This window comes from Dipodomys spectabilis, unplaced genomic scaffold (genome assembly GCF_019054845.1).
Source record: "Dipodomys spectabilis isolate Male_0828 unplaced genomic scaffold, ASM1905484v1 ptg000098l, whole genome shotgun sequence".
Classification (NCBI taxonomy): domain Eukaryota; kingdom Metazoa; phylum Chordata; class Mammalia; order Rodentia; family Heteromyidae; genus Dipodomys; species Dipodomys spectabilis.
This window is the reverse complement of record NW_024870775.1, coordinates 13,000,532-13,021,758: the sequence shown is the minus strand read 5'-3', so window position 1 is coordinate 13,021,758 and position 21,227 is coordinate 13,000,532.

The window sequence follows — 21,227 nt, the reverse complement described above, 5'->3', positions numbered from 1 at the left end:
CATTCCACTCACATGGGGATTTTTTTTTCTATGTCCTAGAGTAAGCAGGAGCCCTCTATGTGACTTTATAGCTCACCCCCATCAGGAGTCCACATGGGGGCTGGATGTATAACTTGCTTTGGCCAGTGGGTCATTAACAGGCCCTTGGAGTCCTGTTGGTTCTCTTAGGATGAAGCCTCGGGTTTGCAGGATAAGCGTCTTCTGTGCATCCTCCTCCCCACTGTGCTCAGCCTGGAAGCTGTGTTGCTGTTGTTGTGGCGCTCAAGACTAGCCCTCTACCACTTGGAGCCACAGCTCTACTTCCAGTTTTCTGGTGGCTAATGGGAGATGAATCTTAAAGGTTTCCCTGTCCCAGGCTGGCTTGCACCACAACCCTCAGGTCGCAGCCTCCTGAGTAGCCAGGATTGCAGGAGTGAGCCACCATGGCTGAACCACCTGGCTCAGCTCACAGCTTTGAAGCCCCTTCCCAGTCTGCTCCAGGCACCGTATCCACTCCCAGAAAGTTTGTTTTGTTTTCTTGAGTACTGCATTGCTAGTTGAGCTTAGGAGTTACACTTTGTAATGGGAGTTAAAAATAGAAACCCCATGAGATACCAGAAGATGAAAGGCTGTTTCTGAAAGCTCTTCCCTGGAAGGGCCTTTGAACCCTGGGCACAGCACACAGAACAGGTGGCCATGCTTGGCTCTTCTGACCTTCTTCCCATGGGGGCCCCTTTCCTCAAGGATACCTGAGTGCACACGGGTCAGTCCTTGGAGGGAAGCCTGACAAATACTTAAGCCTGTGGCTCTCAGTCCTAACCCTGCATCTCAGTGCTAGCTGTGTGTCCATCAGACCACACTTCAACGGTCATAGGGGCAATGCTTAGGAATTGGGTAGAATATCTGCATGAAACATTCCAGAAGAAGTCTGGTAAAAGTTCTAGAAATGTCTAAATATGTTCTGCAGAAATGTCTGTAATTATCAGAGAAATCAAAAAGAGCTGCCATTTGGGTTGTATTCTAGATAAAACTGTCTTACTTTACCTCCAGAACTATTAAGGCTTGCAATACAATAATGATACTGTCCCCACCTAGGAAGGAATTAACTAGAGCCAAAGACTTTAAAGCAGACAGTAAAGCAAACAGTGAAAGGAATAACAAACAAAAAAGCAAAATGTCTGGGCATTGGTGACTCCCACCTATAATCCTAGCTACTCCTAGCTACTGGTTGGAACCAGCCCCAGGCAGGAAAATCCATGAGATTCTTATCTCCAATTAATTACCTAAAAACTGCAAGCAGAGTTGGGTATCCAAGTGGTAGAGCACTAGCCTCAAGTAAAAAAGCTCAAGAACAGCCTTCAGGTCTGGACTTCAAGCCTCAAGACCTGGGGTGGGGCAGTGGGGGGGGGGGGGGAGAGGAGTGGGGACAAGCAAAATGGATTCCTTGTACAGGAAGGGTACTTTCTCTCACTGTCTATTTACAGTTAAAGGGCAAATGGCTGAAATACTGTGAGTTTAGAAATTCATCAGCAGTTGAAAAATTATGCATAATTTATGCAATTTTATGCAACTTTATGGATTTTTTAAATGTTAGCACTAGGTCTTAAACACAGGACCTGGGCACTGTCTCTTAGTTTTTTGCTCAGAGCTAGCACTCTACTATTTGAGCCACAGCTGTATTTAAGGCATTTTGTGTGTGTGTGTGTATGTGTGTGTGTGTGTGTGTGTGTGTGTGTGTGTGTGTGTGTGTGTGGTTAATTAGAGATAAGAGTCTCACAGACTTTCATCTCTTGGATGGCTTTGAATCAGGATCCTCAGATAGCCTTCTGAGTAGCTAGGATTATAAGCATGAGCCACCAGTACCAAGCTTGAGGAATCTGTGTGTGTGTGTATGTGTCTGTGTGTCTGTGTGTGTGTCTGTGTGTCTGTGTCTGTGTCTGTGTGTCTGTGTGTATGTGTGTCTGTGTGTGTGTGTGTCTGTGTGTGTCTGTGTGTCTCTGTGTGTGTGATTGTGAGGCTTGAACTCAAGGCTTGAATGTTGTCCTGAGTTCTTCTGTTCAAGGCAAGACTAGCACTCTACCACTTTGAGCCACAGATCCACTTCAGTTTTTGAGTGGTTAATTGGAGATGAGTTGTGTCACAGGGACTTTTCTGCCTGGGCTGGCTTCAAATCACAGTCCTCAGATCTCAGCCTCCTGAGTAGTTAGGATTACAGTCATGAACCACAGGCGCCCAGTGATGGCTTGAGGAATCTTAAAGGGAAAGACAGATCTCTGTGACTAAGTGAAGTAAGCAGATACTAAAGCAAGAGAAGAATCTGGGAATCACCCCCAAGCAAAAAAATAAGTCTAGATGGTGACATCATCTTTAATTTTTGCAACCTGAGGTTCCACACCTATCCCTTAATGTGCTTTTAGGTTTTCTTATTGTTTTGTCTTCTGCTTTGACAGTCTCATATTTCAATTGTCCTATAATAAGCAATGCCACCTAGAAGTCACTTTCTCTTAGGAGCTGTGCATGACCAGCGTTAGTTAGCTTCTCTAAGATTCCAATTAGGTTAACTATTTTAAACATACTTTTTAAAAGAAATCAACCATTTTAGACTGTTTTTTGTTTTTGTTTTTTTGGCAATTCTGGGGCTTGAACTCAGGGCCTGGGTGCTGTCCCTGAGCTGCTTTTGCTCAAGGCTAGCATTTGACCACTTGAGCCACAGCACCACTTTTGGCTTTTTCTGTGTATGTGGTACTAAGGAATTGAACCCAAGGCAAGCGCTCTACCACTAAGCCACATTCCCAGCCTCTTCATTGGAAAATATCTTTGCTGGGTCTACTGAGTCATTGCGTCTTGAGAGAGAAACTTAAAGTTTCCATGACTGGAAGGAGCCAAAGACCTACAGTGGAAGCACACCTTCTTTAACTACTGGTGCTGGGAAAACTGGGCAGCCACTTGCAGAAAGCTAAAAGTGGACCCCAGCCTGTCACCATGCACCAACATCAACTCCAAACGGATGAAAGACCTTAACATCAAGCCTGAAACTCTGAAACTACTGTAGGATAGAGTAGGAGAGACACTTGAACCTATAGGTACAGGCAGGAACTTCCTGAACAGAGTCCCAGGGTCACAACAAGTTGGAGAGAGACTGGACAAATAGGATTACCTTAAAATGAAATGTTTCTACACAGCTGAAGACATAGCTACCAAACTAGAAAGACAGCCAACTAATTGGGAAAAAAATATTTACCAGCAATATATCAGACAAGAGCCTAATATCCATTATATACAGGGAATAATCTAATCCCTCCCAAACCTAACAAACCAATTAGTAAATGGGCAAGGGAACTAAAGAGAGACTTCTCAGTAAAAGAGATAAAAATGGCAAAGAAACACATGAGGAAATGTTCATCATCCCTGGCTGTAAAGGAAATGCAATAATAATATAAAAAAAAAAACCACTGAGGTACCACCTTACCCCAATCAGAATGGCCCACATCCTAAATTCAGCCAATGACAAATGCTGGAGGGGATATGGAGAAAGTGGGACCTTATTTCACTGCTGGTAGGAATGTACACTAATACAACCACTCTGGAAAGCAGTCTGGATTACCTCAGAAGGCTAAATATAGACCTCCCCTATGACCCAGCCATACTACTCCTAGGCATCTACCTCAAGCAACAGGAACCAGGATACAAGGACACATGCACCTCCATGTTCATTGCAGCACTGTTCACAATAGCCAAGATATGGAAACAACCCAGATGCTCCACTACAAATGAATGGATCCAAAAATTGTGGCATCTATACATAATGGAATGTAATGCAGCCATTAGAAAGAACAAAATAATGGCATTCGCAAGGAAATGGATGAAGCTAGAAAAATCATTTTGAGTGAGGTAAGCCAAGAACAAAGAGACAAATGGCACATGGTCTCCCTACATGTGGATGTTAAATCCAAAATGCAAGGAGATATGACAAAGTAAACAGTACTCAAGAAACAAAGGACCTTCACTCAATTTGTCGTATCATTACTAAATGACTCTATGCTCTTGACTGTGTGTGTGTGAGTGTGTGTGTGTGTGTGTGTGTGTGTGTGTGTATGTGTGCACATCTGAGGGAAGCTAGGAGGAGGACACAGAATCAGAGGGAAACAGGGGAAAAAATACAACAGAGGGGCCCATCAGCTGACTCGACATTGATGAAAACAAACTAAGCAACTCAAAGGCAGAGATGGGAAGGAGGGAATGAGAGGGAAAGAGGAACAGCTACACTAAGCAAAAGGAAAGAAATGTACAAATCACCTGATGTGGAAGAAATAGCTGTATTGTCAAAGCTCATAGAACTTACAAACATTATAGACCATGATAATGACAATTTGCCTTGTGAAGGTTAAAATGTGTTTGTGACTTTACGTATTACTATCTCACAATACTGTGAAGTTTGTGAAATTCATGTAATCATTTAATCTCAATAATAATTTTTTTTAAATAAAGTTTCCCTGACTGGTCTTGAATTCCTAGGCTCAAGTGGCCTCCTGCTTCAGCCTTCCAAGTAGCTGAGATTACTGACTACATATGCCCAGCTCACCTGAATCTTGATCAAGCCAACAAACTTCATTGTGCTGTGTTATTTTTGTTTGGCTTGGGTTTTTGTGCTGGGATTGGAATCGAAGGGTTCATACGTGTTTGGCAGATGCTCTGCCATGGTGTATTATCTAGACACACACACACACACACATACACACACACACACACACACACACACACACACACACACACATATTCTAGCCATATCATTTTTAGCTTAGTTTCAGTGGGAAAATGAGAAGACTCTATAGGGAAGTTTGGCATTTGCATTTCTTGTTACCTGAAAGAATTTGATTTGATTTCTCAGCTAGATGTTCAATAACTCTACTTTGGCTGTTTTTTTTTTTCAATAGAATTTTTTGTTGTTGTTGTTGTTGTTTTTTTGGGTCCGGCCGTGGGGCCTGAACTCTGGGCCTGGGCGCTGTCCCTCAGCTCTTCAGCTCAAGGCTAGCACTCTACCACTTGAGCCACAGCACCACTTCTGGCTTTTTTCTTTTTGCTTATGTGGTGCTGAGGAATCGAACCCAGGGCCTCGAGCATGCAAGGCAAGTGCTCTACCACTGAGCCACCTTCCCAGCCCTCAATAGAATTTTTATTAGCATATGTGAGCTATACAGGGAGAGATTTCATTGTAACATTTCCACACATGTATACGATCTGGTCCAATCAAACTCTCTTTCTATCATTCTCTCCCTTTCCCCTTTTCCAAACAACTTCAACAAATTTCATTGTTCTGTGGTAATATTGCAAATAATCTACTTCAACTATATTCATCCTCATTTTCAATACTTTTCTGAAACTACTTTAAGGATCTGAAAAAAATATTTTTGAAATAACCATGTATTTTATTGGCTTATAACAGTTTTACAGGGGAGGGTTTCATTGTTATATTTCCATGTTTATGTTCTATTCCATTTAATTTTACCTTCTCTATCACACTCCCCAAAATAATTATCTTAAAAAAATATAAAACAGTAAAAAACACATAGGTAGAAAGGCATAGTTTTCCTTTGGCCTCAGGCTCCCATTTGTTGTATGTTCCTGTTAGATCTTGTCGTTTGACATTTTGTTCATTATGGGATTTTATTGATGCATTGATATTGATTTTTTTAGATAAAAGATTACTCATCTTGATTATTAATATTCTTCATACTCCTTTATAAATTCTTCCTCCAGGGAGACCTTACTCATCAGCACAAAGGAAAGCAGAGAGAGAGAAAGAGAGAGAAATTGAAGTTAATAGACTATGTGAAATTAAATAGTAGAGCAGCCAGATATGGTGGTACACACCTGTAGTCTTTTTGGGGGGGGGGAGTCCGGTTGTGGGGCTTGAACTCTGGGCCTGAGGCTGTCCCTCAGCTCTTCAGCTCAAAGCTAGTGCTCTACCACTTGAGCCACAGCACCACTTCCGGCTTTTTTTTCTTTTTGCTTATATGGTGCTGAGGAATCAAACCCAGGGTCTCAGGCATGCAAGGCAAGTGCTCTACCACTGAGCCAACTTCCCAGCCCCCACACCTGTAGTCTTTAGCACTAAGAAAGCGAAGGAACTTTGAAGTCAGCCTGGGCTAAAAAACCTGTCAAAAACAATCACAGGGGCTGGGAAGTTGGCTCAGTGGTAGAGTGCTTGCCTTGCATGCATGAGGCCCTGGGTTCGATTCCTCAGCACCAAATAAGCAGAAAAAGCCGGAAGTGGCACTGTGGCTCAAGTGGTGGAGCTCTAGCCTTGAGCTGAAGAGCTGAGGGACAGCGCCCAGGCCGAGTTCAGGCCCCATGACCCACCAAAAAAAAGGAAAAAAAAAAGGATCACAAAGCTGAGGACACTACTCCTTTTGTCACTGTTCTGTTTTCAAACACATTGACTGCACATGTTGGGGAGCTTTAGGGACTGCAGGTGTACAGATAGCACAGAAAGGAGACTCTGTTACCTCACATATGTCCTCTTCAGAATGGCAGTCCCAGTAACAGCCATCAGTCATTGGCTGAGGCTATAAGCCAATAGGACCTAATATACAAAACTCATGTTCCAAGCCCTCTGTGTATGCCACAATATTACAACCCATGGAGCTGAGGGACCACATACTTTTCATGGTCATGGCCCATCCTTGGGCCTATCTTTACAGACAGTAGGTAGAGCAGGAAGAGTTAGAAGCAGTTCCTGACTTTGTTTCGGGGTAGGTAGCCTTTCCATATTCCTTTTTTTTTTCCTGGGGCTTGTACTCAGGGCCAGAGCACTGTCCCTGAGCTTCTTTCGTTCAAGGCTAGCACTCTATCACTTGAGCCACAGTGTCACTTCCGGCTTTTTCTGTGTATGTGGTACTGAGGAATGGAACCCAGGGCTTCAGGCATACTAGGAAAGCACTCTACCACTAAGCCACCTTCCCTCCATATTCCTTTTTATATGTAGTCTAACAAGAACCATAATTTAACCCAAGCGGGTAAGTCTGTCCCACTCTGTCTGTTAATTGAGAGAGCACATGACATTATCCAAAATGGGAGTTCCCATGCTCTTATTTGTAATTGTCCCTTTGGTATCCCTTTATACTGTTCTGTCATTCATGTATTTTGGACGAAGCATCTGCCTCTTAATTCCAGGGGCACTTGTAGACCAAGGCCTTAGTCCCATAAATCCTGAAATTGATCTACTTTTTTTTTCAGGTCGTGGGGCCTGAACTCTGGGCCTGGGTGCTGTCCCTCAGCTCTTCAGCTCAAGACTAGCGCTCTACCACTTGAGCCACAGCGCCACTTCCAGCTTTTTTCTTTTTGCTTATGTGGTGCTGAGGAATCGAACCCAGAGCCTCATGCATGCAAGTCAAGTGCTCTACCACTGAGCCACCTTCCCAGCTCTGATCTACTTTTTATAACATGCCTCTCCTCATGTGCCATTTCTTGCTTTTTCCTTGGGGTCATTACACCATCAATCCTTTGTATACAGCCCAGCTATCAATGGTGATATGTATAGGAGACTCCTGTTTAACTATGTGACACATTGCCCATAACTTTGTTTACTGGACATTTTCTCCAAAGACTTTTTTTGTGCCACATCTTCTTAAGGTCTGTCCAATACCCTGTGGCTAGCCAAAGGGGCCAGATACTACAGCAACTTTTGTCTCTATACCAGATAGAAAGTGGTAATGAAGATCTATCTGATATAAATTAGAATCCATTTCTATATTTGACATTTTCTATTTCTCAGAAGTAAATTCCCAAAACTGCAGCCAATTGTGGGGTAGTTTTGTTTGTTTGTTGATTTATTTAATGGGTTTTTTGTTTGTTTATGTGATACCAAAGAATTGAACCTAGGGCCTTATGCATGCTAGGCATTCATTCCATCACTAAGCCACAATTCCAGCCCCTGTTTGTTTTTGGTGTGCTGGTCCTAGGGCTTGAACTCAAGGCCTGGGTGCTGTTCTTGGCCTTTTTGTGTTCAAGGCTAGTGCTCTACCACTTGAGCCACAGTGTCACTTCCAGTCTTCTGGTGGTTTATTGGAGATAAGAGTCTCATGAACTTTCCTGGGGGCTGGGAAGGTGGCTCAGTGGTAGAGCGCTTACCTTGCATGCATGAGGCCCTGGGTTCGATTCCTTAGCACCACATAAGCAAAAAGAAAAAAGCCGGAAACGACACTGTGGCTCAAGTGGTAGAGCGCTAGCCTTGAGCTGAAGAGCTGAGGGACAGCGCCCAGGCCCAGAGTTCAGGCCCCATGACCGGACCCCCCCCCCCCCCAAAAAAAAAGAGAGTCTCGTGAACTTTCCTGCCTGGCTGGCTTTGAACTGTGATCCTCAGATCTCAGCCTCCTGAGAAGCTAGGATTATAGGCCTGAGCCACAGGCACCCAGCATACCTCAGTTTTTTGTGTGTTAGAGGTTCTATGTCTATCAGAGCTGAGTGCAGTTAATTCTTGCTCTATTTAGGTATAATTTTAGTTGTCATTGACTTGCCAATCCTGGAGTTTGAACGCAGGGCTTGGGTACTGTTTGAGTCTCTCTGTGCTCAAGACTAGCACTCTACCACTTGAGCCACAGCACCACTTCTGGCTTTCTCTGTTTATGTAGTACTGAGGACTCAAACCCAGGGCTTCATGCATGCTAGGCAAGCACTCTACCCCTAAGCCACATTCCCAACCCCTACTTAGGTATACTTTTACTCAGTTTTTTTTTTAATAACTGAGGCAAGAATCCAGTAGGCATTTACATACCATCCTGTTGCTGCCATAGCTCCCATCCAATCCAGTGGCTCACCTGTGGGAGCCTGTTTAGCCTTGACAAAGGCAGTGTGGTTAATATTTAACATCTGTCCACTCCCAAATAGCACCTTTTCATGGCAGCAAATATAATGGGGCCACATGAGGCCTTAGGGAACCATGGGATTTCCTGCCATATATTGTACCATCCCACCAGTCCTTTTCCTGATAAATCCTGCAGAGTTACTGGATGGGTCTTTTTCTTCCCTTCTTTAATATATATTTGTTCCTGGTAAAGGGTGTGTGTGTGTGTGTGTGTGTGTGTGTGTGTGTGTGTATGTGTGTATGTGTGTGTGTGTGTGTGTGTGTGTGTGTGATTGCTAGAGCTTAAACTCGAGGTCTGGGTACTGTTCCTGAGTGTTTTTATTTTTATTTTGTTTTATTTTTTTTTTGGGTCCGGTCATGGGGCCTGAACTCTGGGCCTGGGCGCTGTCCCTCAGCTCTTCAGCTCAAGGCTAGCACTCTACCACTTGAGCCACAGCACCATTTCCGGCTTTTTTCTTTTTGCTTATGTGGTGCTGAGGAATCGAACCCAGGGCCTCCGGCATGCAAGGCAAGCGCTCTACCACTGAGCCATCTTCCCAGCCTGTGAGTGTTTTTAATCAAGGCTAGTGCTTTATGGCTTGAACTACCACTCCACTTGTGGTTTGTTTGTTTGTTTGTTTTATTAATTGAAGATAGGAGTCTCAAGGACTTTCCTCTCAGGGCTGGCTTCAAACTGGGATCCTCAGATCTCAAACTTCCTGGTAGCTAGGATTACAGGAATGAACCAATGGCACTGCCTTGGGGAGATCATTTCACAATTAAAAAGGAAAAAAAAATGCTGGGCACCAGTAATCCTAGCTACTCAGGAGACTGAGATCTGAGGATCTCGTCTGAGAGACTCTTAACTCCAATTAACCACCAGAAAAACAGAAGTGGAGCTGTGGCTCAAGCGGTAGAGCACTCATTTTGAGCAGAAGAGCTCAAGGACAGCACCCAGGTCCAGAGTTCCAGACCAACAACCAACAAAAACAAAAACACAGCAATTGATTGCCTAGCTATGTCGACCATCACCACTAGATGTCGCCACATCATCAGGCAGGACACAATGGAACTTAGGGCAGCCTGCTTTTGATTGAGCTCTGATTGGCTATTGACTGGGGTTTGGTGGGGATTTTTTGTTGTTTTATTTTGTGGTTGTTTTGTGTTTGTCTCAGAAACTATATCACAAGCATATTCTTTTTTGTGCTTATACCAAGTTAGCATATGATGACCATTTAAAAATGGCAATAGGCAACTCTTATTAGTCCACACATCCTATGTGCCAACTTGGTAGAGGGAGGCCTTTACATCATTAGGCACTAACCTCACTATGTTTTGTTTACACTCCAGAAAAGTTGGGTGACTGGTAATTGCTTAAGTGCTGCCTTTCCTCAATATATCTGTTCCACTGTCACAAAGGTGTAATTGCCAAGCCATCATAGATTCACATAGTTTCTGCTTAGCCAAGTCTCATAACCCCTCTGCTCTGGTCAGGCTGTATATGTGACCAGCTGGAGACAGTGGGCCCATAAGTTTGCTTTTCAAACTTGATTACCTTTGCCTCCAGTGCTGTCTGGCAAGGATGATTTTCTGCATTTTGTAACCACCACCAAGCACATCTAATTCCGATGTTGTCGGTCCTGGGGCCGACTAGTGCTAGCTCAAGGCTAGCACTCTACCGCTTGAGCCACAGTGCCACTTTCAGCTTTTTCTGCTTATGTGGTGCTGAGGAATGGAACCCAGGGCCTCGTGTACAAGGCAAGCACTCTACCACTGAGTCACCTTCCCAGCCCAATTCCGATGTTCTTTTGGGAGCATCTCCAAACAGGGGCTGCATTTTCCAGGGCAGCCAGCATTACTGCCAGATTTCCCCCATGCTTCTGTGGGCACCCTTTTAGACTCACCCTACTGACTATATGAGTTTTTCAGGAGAGCAGATGCCTCCACTGCCATTAGGCCAGTATGTTAGATTGAACAGTTTCAGCTAAAGGTTTCAGCAAGAAAACCTGGGCAGCTGGAGGCAATCACACGGAGAAGTATTTATTGTAAGCACCAGCATGATACAGGTGCATGTGTGTCTGTGTGTCCTTATGTCCCAAGGGATCAACCCACTTGCCTTATAAAATAGCACAAAAGAGGCTCATTGCCAAGTCCTATGGCCTGCTTGGCAATAACATTCTAGCAATAAACCAGGACCAAAGACTCAGGGCTTTACATGATGCACATACATAAATTCCTTTTTGGCACTGGCTTCCTTACATAGTCTGGTGGCCTTTCCTGCCCTAGCTTTGAAGCCCTCCCACAGGTCTTCACACACTGAGTTAGCTAGGACTCCAGGCATGAACCACTGGCACCTGCCACAATAGAGTGGCCAGATGAAAGCAGTTGAAAGGTCCTATCACTGGGGAAATATAATAAGTTTTAAAGATATATAGCTGAAGATAGGAAAAAAGATGAAGCCAAAGCTTATAAAAATATAAGGAAGGAAGCCGGGTGCCAGTGGCTCATGCCTGTAATCCTAACTACTCAGGAGGCTGAGATCTGTGGATTGCAGTTCAAAGTCAGCCTGGGCAGGAAGGTCGGTGAGACTCTTATCTCCAATTAACCACTAGAAAACTGGAAGTGGCCCTATGGCTCAAGTGGTAGAATGTTAGTCTTGAGCAAAAGAAGCTCAGGGACAGTGCCCAGGCCCTTAGTTAAAGCCCCAGGACTGGGCTGGGAAGATGGCTCAGTGGTAGAGCGTGTGCCTTGCATGCCTGAGGCCCTGGGTTCCATTCCTCAGCACCACATAAGAAAAAAGAAAAAAGCCGGAAGTGGCACTGTGGCTCAAGTGGTAGAGCGCTAGCCTTGAGCTGAAGAGCTGAGGGACAGCGCCTAGGCCCAGAGTTCAGGCCCCAGGACCGGACCCCAGAAAAATAAAAAAAAAAAAAATAAAGCCCCAGGACTGGCAAAATAAATAAATAAGGAAACACTGAAAAATCCACAACTACAGTAAAATGTTTCTCAGTAGCATATGAATTAACTAACCAAAAGTTAGTATGAGACTGTCAAACAAAAAATAAATTTAAAAGAATCATTTATTTTTATTAAAGTGTGATTATAAAAGTGATATATATAGGGGTTACAATTACATTAGTCAGGTACATCTCTTTTTAGACAAAGAATCATTTCCTATAGCTAAATTGGGAAATACTACATCCTAATGTAAATTAGAACCATATACTAACAGCTAAAAGCATTACACAGATAAAAATAAACAAAAGAAACTCATCTCCAAAAAATAAAATAGAAAACATAATTTTTTAAGTTAGAAATGGGCGAAATAGGAATCAAGATACAAGTATCTAGAACAACAGTCTAAAGTTGTTTTTGTTGTTGTTTTGTTTTGCATTGTACTAACACCAGGGCCTCTAACCCTGTACTTTTTGCTGGTTAATTGGAGATGAAGACTTATTGCCTTGTCTTCCCTGGCTGGCTTCAAACCATGATCCTCACATCTCAGCCTCTTTGAGTAGGTAAGTTACAGATGTAAGTCACCAGCTTCCAGTCTTTTTTTTTTTTTTGCCAGTCTTGGGGCTTTTTCTGTTTATGTGTACTGAGGAATTGAACCCAGGGCTTCATGCATTCCAGTCCTGGATTTTTTTTAAGTATTTTCTCTTCCCAAGGTCTTGTGCTTGCTCTACATCCTCTGCATTGCCACACTGACATCATTTCCCTAAAATTAAAAAAGTATATCAGAAGGCCTTTCCATGAAAGATAGATTAATCTCTATACTTGTTTCAATTTTGCATAATGCTAATAGTGACAGATGACCATACCTTAGTCTCCCAATTACAGGTAAGTACTTAGATCGGTTTTACAGTGGTCGTAGCCTGAAATGCAGAGCTCCAAGTGGCTCACACTCCAAGGGGCTCAAAGAGTGCTCTGGGACATCCCATTCAGGAGGAGGGGAGCCACATTGCTCCTGACACTCAGCAGGCTCTGTTAGCACCTGTAATGGCTGAGGCCATTGCAGAGAGGGAGATGCTGACTTTGGCCAGGGCAGCTGGTAAGGGGATGGTTCATGCTGCTTTGAGGCCTTTGAATGCCCAAGTGTCACCTCTGGCTCCACAGCTGGCAGAGGTGGCTGCCAGTCCCACAGTAACTACAGCTCCTCAAAGCAAGGATATTGCCCTGATCCCTGTAAGGTTCTGTCCCCATAAAGAAGCAGCCTAGATGTCTCCAGACAAACTTGAGTCCCAGCATCCTCAGCTTCCAGCTGTGGGAAGGGCCTTTGGAGAGCAGGTGGAAACTCATCTGGACCCATGGAGTGAAAGTAGAAGTTTCCAGAAGGCTGTCTTGGCATGCTGGCCGGAGTCTCCAGGTCAGGACCAACTATGCTAAGGCCCAAGACACTAGTGCTTTTCCAGAGGGTAGATTGATCAGAAGTATGTTCTGATTCCCAGGAGAAGTAATCATTCTTTCTCTGGATTCCCGGAAGGCTCAACTGGTTAAAGTAGTTGGGGACAAATGCTCCAGGCAGTTTTGGGTCTGCAGTGGCAACCTGTGCCCAGGCCATGCTGTTACCAGAGCTCTTCTTGTTTCTCTTTGATATCCTAGCTCTACGGTTCTGAAACCAGACCTGGAAGGGCATGGGAGAGAGATGGAGAGAAGGCATAGGAAAAAAAGACATTTTTATGATTAAGTTCACTTGCAAAAATGCCATCACCAAGGGTTAAATTGTAGTCAAAATATGATTACAGGCTGGGAATGTGTCTTGGTGGTAGAGTGCTTGCTTAGCATGCATGAAGCCCTAGGTTTGATTCCTTTAGTGCCACATAACAGAAAAGCCGGAAGTGGTACCTGTGGCTCAAGTGGTAGAGTGCTAGCCTTGAGCAAAAGAAGCTCAGAGACAGTGCCTAGACCCTGAGTTCAAGCCCCAGGGCTGGAAAAAAAGAAAGAAAAAAAAAAAACCACCTTTCTTTGTCCCTATCTCAATATGTCCTCAAATTATTTGTTACAACATCACTATTCGGTACCCAATAGGTAGAGGCCTTGTCCCTATTGGATACTTAGCACTCGTTCATCCAGTAATAAGGACCAACAAGAGAAAGCCCAATTCAAAGCCTGTTCTCATAGCAAGCTCTCTACCTGCCCCAGCTTCCCCAAGACAAAGCCATGGGGACACCAGGGAGCCTTTCCCATCAAGAGGGTTTCCTGATTCTGCACCTATAAGATTCTACATAGGAGATGGCTGCAGCAAACCATCTTGCTGGTCTCATTTCCACAATTTCGGATGAATTTCCTCTTGCCTCTTTTCTGTCTATTGCTCACAGGAGGCCTTGATTCCCCTCAGGTAGCTAAAGTCTGTGCACCACACATGCTTCCTCACCCCCCCAAAAAAGTCAACTCCTTCTCCTTCAACTGTCACGACAGGGCACTACATCATTCAGACAAACTAAGTCTTGGCTTCAGCCCCTGCAGAGCTCAAATTGAGAAACAGGGATGACAACACTTAAGACTCACTCTACCTATTCTATGCTTAGCAAAGGAATCTTAGATTGAGTGCTTGTGGTTGCCTGGTCCCTATAATCCTTGCAACTCAGAAGGCTGAAATCCAAGGACTGCTTTTCAAAGCCAGCCTGGACAGAAAAGTGTGTGAGAGACTATCTCCAAAATAGCCAGCTAAAAGCTGTGATCAACTGGTAGAGTACTAGTTTAGCAAGCAAGCTGAATAACCCTTCAAGGCCCAGAGCTCAAACTCCGGCACAACAGCAAAGGAGAGGGAAAAGGAGAGGAGGGTGGGGGGAGTGAAGAGAGACAAGAAATCTTCAGGACTTGAGAGAATGGCTTCCCAGTAGAGCATTTGCCCAGCAGGCTATGGTTCCTGTTTTAAACACGAACAGTACTAAAGAGAAGAAATCAAATCCTTGGCTGCAGATTATCAACTAAGGCCTAATTCTTCAACCCAGCACTCTCAGAAGGTAAATTTGTTTAGCCTGCACCCACCCTAGCCCCAGGCTCTATCTCCTGACAGCCTAGAGGACTCTAACCTTAAAGACCTCAGTCCCCAGGCTCTATCTCCAGACAACCTAGATGACACTAACCTTAAAGACCTCAGCCCCCAGGCTCTATCTCCAGACAACCTAGACGGCTCTAACCTTAAAGACCTCAGCCAGAATAATCAAATCTAGGCTAGTAGTAAACTCTACTAGCCTCTAGGACTAAAATGACTTGTTTTTTCCCAATTGCTCTCTGGAGGAACTCTGAGGCACAGTTACATTCAGTATCTAAGTACAGAATTTCAAAGTTTCACTTATTGTTCTACCTTGTTCCAGAACAAAGAATTGTCACCGTAAATCATCTATCCAATTTCTGAAGCTAAGTTTTTTTACTACACAGTAGTCAAGACCTTACTCAGAAGGGCAGTTTGAGATGTCCCTGAAGGATTTTGTGACAACAAACTCCCAGCTCACAGTCCTTAGCCCCTAAGGCTAGCTGAAAAAGGGAAGACAGCTCTCCAGGTTACCAACCCCCAGGGCTACCTGGTTTAGTTTGTCCAGATTCCCAACCAAGTAAGACAGAAGAAAAGAAGATAAGGAAATTTAAGAAAATTTCATTTGGGATTACTGCTTTACCCATAATCAAAGGCTTTGCCTTCAGGGACATCTCTCCACCAACACTCTAGTTAATCTTCTCCTTCCTGGGGGAGGGATAATTTCAGGTAACTGCTACATGTCCCAAGGCTGAGATTGGGTACCCATCAGGGGGTCCCCAAGGATCCCTGACCAGGGTCAGGATGTAGTTTAGTGATTCCACATTCTCCTAGTTTACATGAAGGCCTTGGGTTCAATTTCCTGGAAAAGAAAAGAAAAGAAGGAAAGGAAGGAAGGAAAGGAAGGAAGGAAGGAAAGGAAGGAAGGAAGGAAGGAAGAAGGAAGGAATGAAGGAAGGAAGAAGGAAGGAAGGAAGGAAGGAAGGAAGGAAGGAAGGAAGGAAGGAAGGAAGGAAGGAAGGAAGGAAGGAAGGAAGGAAGGAAAGAGAAAGCATTAAAACCGTTCTCCTTAGAACATTCTTGCATAAATTGCCTTTTCTCTTCCCAGTCTCTCATTGGATATTTACAGAGGTTGTCTGAAGTGGGGCAAAGTGAAACAAAGAAACAATTTGAAAACAAATTTGAAGATTTATAGCTGCCTTAAAAAATGTTATTTAAGATGAAATAGGAGTTTTATTTTCTGCTTTTTTTTTTTCTTTTTTTGGGGGGGGTCCGGTCGTGGGGCCTGAACTCTGGGCCTGGGCGCTGTCCCTCTCAGCTCTTCAGCTCAAGGCTAGAGCTCTACCACTTGAGCCACAGCGCCACTTCCGGCTTTTTTCTTTTTGCTTATGTGGTGCTGAGGAATCAAGCCCAGGGCCTTCCTTGAGCATGCAAGGCAAGCGCTCTACCACTGAGCTACCTTCCCATCCCTGCTTTTCTTTTTTCTTTTGCCAGTCCCAGGGCTTGAACTCAGGGTCTGGTAACACTCTACCATTTGAGCCACAGCACCACTTCCAGCCTTTTCTGTTTATGTGGTTGCTACTAAGGAATCAAACCCAGGGCTTTATGCGTGCTAGGCAAGCACTCTACTACTAAGCCACATTCCCAGCCTAGGGGTTTTATTTTTGTAATTTGTTTCCTTGTTTTTGTTTTGTGCCAGTCCCAGAGCTTGAACTTGGCCTGGGCACTGTCTCTGAGATTATTATTGAAGGACTACCTCTCCCCTCTTGGCCCAATCTTTGTGTGTATCCAAAGACCCTACATGAAGGATTGACCCCACTCACACACACCCTATTTTCCCAGGTGCATACAGAAGTCAGGCAAGCCCCCAGGTATGCATGGAGGTGCTTGATGCAGTCAAGGCAATCTGACCTGAGTCTGGCTATCAATATTCAGTATGGGCCTAACTTGTAGAGAACTCTAAGGCCCAGCTGTGAGAGCCCAGGAAATGGCTAAGAGTTGGAAGACTAAGAACTGGACCCTGGAAAGGCCAAACCATCAAGATAAGACAGATGTAGAGCTGTTTAAACATTAAAAAGCTTGAGACTAGCTGGGCACAGATGGTTCACGCTTGTAATCCTAGCTACTCAGGATCTGAGATCTGAGGTTCAAAACCACCCCATGCAGGAAAGTCTGTGAGACTCTTATCTCCAATTAACCACTAGAAAACTGGAAGTGGCACTGTGGCTCAAGTGGTAGATCGCTTGCCTTGAGCTAAAGAGCTCAGGGACAGTGCCCAGGCCCAGAGTTCAAGAGACAGAGCTGAGAATGTGGCTTAGTGGTAGAGTGTTTGCCTAGCATGCATGAAGCCCTGGGTTAGAGTCCTCTGTACCACAAAAACAGAAAAGGCCAGAAGTGACACTGTGGCTCAAGTGGTAGAGTGCTAGCCTTGAGCCAAAGATGCTCAGTGACAGTGCCCAGGCCCTTAATTCAAGCACTAGGACTGGCAGAAACAACAAAAAGCTTAAGACCTTGGATAAGGGAGTCAATTATTACTCTGCTTACCCTATTCTCTGCCCAATACCTGCAGTCATTTCTCCTGTACAGAACTAAAGTAACCTCAGTCTTCTTGCTCAGACCCCACGAAAGCCTAACTCCAACCCTACCTCCTTGCACAACTTCCAATCCTGTAGGAAGGTTGTTCCCCTTGTTGTATCTCAATAAACAGTGCTAGCCTGCTGAGGACCGAATCTGGCTTTTTCCTTTTCCTCTCTTCTCTATGTTCCTTTTTTTTTTTTTTCCTCAAGGCAGGCTCCACTTCTGGCTTTTGGGTCATTAATTGGAGATAAGAGTGTTACAACTTTCCTGTTTAGGATGGCTTGGGACTATGATCCTCAGATCACAGCCTCTTGAGTAGCTAGGATTACAGGCAAGAGTCACCTATTATAAGGAAACTGAGTGCTTCCTTACACCTCTGCCCAGCTTGTAATAAGTATTTACTTGTTTGTTTATTGTGCCAGTACTGGGTCTTGAATTCAGGGCCTAGGAACTGTCCCTGAGCTTTCTTTTTTTTCTCCCTCAAGGTTAGTACTCTACCACTTGAACCACAGCTCCATTTCTGGCTTTTTGATGATTAGAGATGAGTCTTAATGGACTTCTTTGCTCGGACTAGCTTCAAACAACCCTCAAATCTCAGCCTCCTAACTATAATTACTTCCTGTGTCCAGCTATTGTTTTTATTTTTTATTGGCATAAATTAATTGTATGAAGTGATTCACTGTGACATTTATGTAAAGCCCTCAGTCTAACTACCCTTTTTCTTCTTCTTCTTCTTCTTTTTTTTTGCCAGTCCTGGGGCTTGAACTCCCGGCCTGGGCACTGTCCCTGAGCTTCTTTTGCTCAAGGCTAACACTCCACCACTTGAGCCACAGCACCACTTCTGGCTTTTTCTGTGTATGTGGTACTGAGTAATTAAACACAGGGTTTCATGCATGCAAGGCAAGCACTCTACCACTAAACTCACATTCCCAGCCCTAGACTATATTCAACTTCTCTTCCTCTTCCTTTTAAAGCTTTTAGTAAATTTTATTATGCTATTTTTACACACATCCACATTATGTATATAAAATGTATTCAATTGTGCTCTCTCTCTCTCTCTCTCTCTCTCTCTCTCTCTCAGTCCTGGGACCTGAATTCAAGGCATGGGCGCTGTCCCTGAACATTTCTCTCAAGGCCAGCAGTGCTTTTCCACTTCTGGCTTTTTGGTTCTCAACTGGAGTTAAGAGTGTCATGGACTTTCCTTCCTGGGCTGGCTTTGAACCACAATCCTCCAAGCTCAGCCCCCTGAGTAGTTAAGATTAACAGGACTGAGCCACCAGGGCCCAGCTATTCTCATTGTGGGGGTTAAGAAAGTAGGTGACTCAGTGGTAGAGCGCTTGCCTCGCATGCATGAGGCCCTGGGTTTGATTCCTTAGCACCACATAAGCAGAAAAAACTGGAAGTGGTGCTGTGGCTCAAGTGGCAGAGCGCTAGCCTTGAGCTGAAGAGCTGAGGGACAGATAGCACCCAGGCCGAGTTCAGGCCCCAGGACCAACCAAAAAACAACAACAAAAAAACAAAACAAAACAAAACAATAATTAATAAATAAGATCAGTTACTTTCTCTCATCCTTTTCCTTTTTCCTAATTCAGTGACCTCAACAATCTTATAAGGGTTTTGAGAATTAACCCAAAACAGTTTTCAGGCTATGGGTGTTAGCTCAAGGAAAGAGTTCCAGCTCTAACACCTCAACAAGAAAGGGGAATGGAAGCTGGTGTTTGTTTTTGTGACCATATGTACTCAGCCCTATCCTTCTTGGAGAGAGAGAAAAGCTGGGTTTATAAAGGATACCTGGATTCGAGGCTTAGGAATCTGAATCAGCCCTGAAAGTTCTTCTATCTTGCTGAAATCAGGGTACCGGTTCTTCTCAAAGGCCTCAAGAAGCACTTTGCACTGATCTTTGTCAAATTTGGTCCTCATGCGTCTCTTGCCTGGTGGAGGTCCTGGGGGCGCCTGGCAACCTGAGAGAAGAGTAGTATTCAGAGGGGCCTTGGAGCTAGATGTGACTTCAAACTGCACCCTTCCAGCCCCAGCTCAGGCAGAGCAGGACCCCTCCTGCCTCCCAACTAGAAGACCCAGGCCAGTAAGCCAGAGTCTCAACCCCAATGCTCTGGGGGTTCTGACTTCCATTGGCAGAATTTAAAAAAACAAAAACAGACTCAGACCTGAGACACAGTGGGGCGCCGGTGGCTCACGCCTGTAATCCTAGCTACTCAAGAGGCTGAGATCTGAGGATCGAGGTTCAAAGCCAACGTGGGCACGAAAGTCCATAACTCTTATCTCCAATAAACCACTCAAAAACCGGAAGTGGAGCCGTGGCTCAAGCGGTAGAGTGCTCACCTTGAGCTAAAGAGTGCAGGGACAGTGCCAAAGCCCAGAGTTCAAGCCCCACAACTGACAAAAAAAAAAGAAAAGAACTGAGATGCAGGGACTTCCCTCAGCTCCCTACTAGAGGTTCCATCAACTTGTCTTGTTTTGTTTTGTCTTTTTTGCAAGGGCTTGAACTCAGGGCCTTGTGCTCTTGCTTGGCTTTTCTGCTCAAATCTAGCTTTCTATTACTTGAGCCACCACTACATTTCTGGTTTAGTTTTTTTTTGGTCGGTCGTGGGGCTTGAACTCTGGGCCTGGGCACTGTCCCTCAGCTCTTCAGCTCAAGGCTAGGGCTCAACCACTTGAGCTACAGAGCCACTTCTAGATTTTTCTGCTTATGTTGTGCTAAGGTATGGAGCCCAGGGCCTCATGCATGCAAGGCAAGCACTCTGCCACTGAGCCACCTTCCCAGCCCACATTTCTGGCTTTTTGCTTGTTAATTGGAGGTAAGAGCCAATGGCTTTGTCTGTCCAGGCTAGTTTTAGGTGGCTAGCCTCAGATCTCAGCCTCCGGAGTAGGTAAGATTATAGATATGAGCCACTGGCACCTGGTAATTTAGTGCACGTGCTCTCTCTTTCCACCCCCCCTCCCACCTTCTTTTGCCAATACTAGATTCTGAACCAAGAGTCTTGCTTAGCTGGCTTGTTCTGCTGGCACACTACCACTTGAGCCATCCCTATAGCTCCCTCCACCCCCCCCCCCCGCCAGAATGTATTTTTTTATAGTGCTAGAGAGTGAAAATAGAAAACACACAAGACATGCCACTTTCCACCTCCTGAATTCCTCCAGGGTGGCTTTGCAGGCTCTGCTTGGTTCTTAAGTTTGTTATCCTCCCTTTTCCAGGCTCAGCAGAGAAGGTGGCCAGTGGAGAAAGCTTTAAGAGAACTATATCAGCAAGGTCCTGCTCCCCACAATCCATAAGACATCACTGAACAGAGAAGTTCGTGGTTCCCCTGCTCCTACTTCTAATAACTCAGTAGGAAGCCCACAAACCCTAGGAAGGGAAGATACTCACCTTTGGAAGCCATGGCCTGCCTGGGTGGTATTCTCGCCTGAGCCTGTGTGTTCTTCAGCATTAGGAGTCAGGCCTTTATAAAGGCCCAGGAGGAGGGACCCACCCAATTAAGCTCTGCTTTACACTTCTCAAGTCCCACCTTCTAGCTATCTTCTCCAGAAAGGGATGTTACCAAGTATGTAGAAAACCAGTTGAGAGCACAGAGATTTTCCTCTGGCTGTGTAGAGATATTGAAATAAATGTCTTCAAGTCCTGGCTTTGAGAAACATGACTTAAAATTGTTCAGGATGGCCCCCAAAGGGTATGGAACCAATGCTGAGCATCCTTGGTCATCAGGAAGTAATAATTCTAGAGGTGCAATTAGAGAAACTGGGTATACCTTCAATATGCCCTTTCTGTTGGGTATCTCCAACTCAGGAGGAAGTGGGGCTTCCTACCCCACAGGGACCCCCCTCTACAACTTGGTTTCC